This window comes from Anarrhichthys ocellatus, unplaced genomic scaffold (genome assembly GCF_004355925.1).
Source record: "Anarrhichthys ocellatus isolate YVR2014 unplaced genomic scaffold, GSC_Weel_1.0 scaffold226, whole genome shotgun sequence".
In the NCBI taxonomy this organism is placed as follows: domain Eukaryota; kingdom Metazoa; phylum Chordata; class Actinopteri; order Perciformes; family Anarhichadidae; genus Anarrhichthys; species Anarrhichthys ocellatus.
The window spans coordinates 119,773-121,348 of record NW_022280256.1 but is presented as its reverse complement, the minus strand read 5'-3'; the positions used below and the strand labels follow the sequence as shown (position 1 = coordinate 121,348).

The following is a 1,576-nucleotide window of genomic DNA, read 5'->3' as shown; positions in this document are numbered from 1 at the left end:
TGTTTCATCTGAACTACACTTCACCAGGTGTTTCATCTGACCTACACATCACCAGATGTTTCATCTAAACTACTATGGGGTCAGATCAGTCTCAATAATTGCAAATGCACGCAGAACGATTCACAAATACATTCCAATGCACACATAAATAAATTACGATTTATATAAATGTAAAAAAAAAAATCACAAATATATTTCTGCATTTGTATGTATTTCTGTGTGGATTTTTTCTATTTGTTTGTGGATTTGTATGTATTTGTTTGTGGATCGCTACACATGTATTTGTGGTTTTTTGAGACCCTCCTGACGTGGCTGGATTCACTAATGCGTTTTTTTCAACGTTCTAATTGTCAACCAATCACATGAGCGCAGCTCCCCCCTCCCCTCCCCACGAGGCTGCTGGCATTAGAGTTGCGCAATTTGCGGAGGTGACAGGTCACTTCCTGTTGCAAGCAGTCACTGTTTTGGTGCGGATTCCGCGGTAGTTTAGCCTTTATTTGTCGTTATTTGACATTATGTGACAATACATTAAGGTCATTGAAGGTATGACTGTTGGTAGTTGTAATTGGTTTCGTAAAAAAAGGCCGAATTGTAATAGTATGGCTACTCGTTTTTATTAGCAAGCTAATATAGGCTAACATCAGTTGGTACTTGTTGCCATGGCAACGATACACACTTTCATGTAGACTGAAGGAATGCAAATTGTAAAAATGGATAATATGCATATAACCTATTGACTTGGATATATATACATATATATGTATGTATATATAGGTACATGTATGTATCTATATAAATATATTAATAGGTATGTATATATTTATACAATTTGTATACAACTTGTTTTCTCTGTTTGTCCTGTCTGTCTCAACAGGACAGTAGTTTGGGGGAGGCAGTAAGAAGAACCTGATCACGTGTTTTTACTAAACTAGTCATTTTGTTCATTCGTTGTTGAACTAAAATCAATAAAAGTCACTTCCTGTTGGTGTTAAATGACCTAATCCTTGTCTCTGGTCATCTAATGAGAATAATGATGAGAAGAGTTATAATAATAATTATAATTATAACTATAGTAATAATAATAATAATAATGACAATAATATTGGTAATAATAATAGTTAAAATAATGATAATAATGACAATAATAATATTAATAATAATGACAATAATATTGGTAATAATAATAGTTAAAATAATGATAATAATGATAATGACAATGATAATAATAACAATGACAATTAAATAGTAATAATAATACAAATTATAACCATAACAACAATAATAATAATAATCATTATAACAACAATATTGATACTATTAAATGTAATAATTATAACAACAATAATAGTAATAATAATGCAAATAATAATAATATTAAGAAGAAGAAGAATAGGATAATAATAATGACGTTTAACTGATAATACTTGTGTACATTCTGAATGAAGTCGTACTGATATTTTTACAGCAGTATTTGATGAGTACAAACGGAGACCAAGTTAAAGACTGAAAAATATGAAAAGAAATGAAAACTTTGTTCAAACCTTCTGATGCTGCTGCTCTTCGTCTTCTTCTTCTC

General features: G+C 30.5%; 1 protein-coding gene across 1 annotated transcript in view; it reads right to left on the bottom strand.

The window, feature by feature from the left end:
- Positions 1-1,576, bottom strand: part of LOC116400968 (platelet-derived growth factor receptor beta-like) — a 24,719-nt gene extending 23,143 nt beyond the window's left edge. The window contains 1 exon segment of the mRNA XM_031879096.1: positions 1,542-1,576. The gene's annotated coding sequence lies outside the window, so the exon portion shown is untranslated.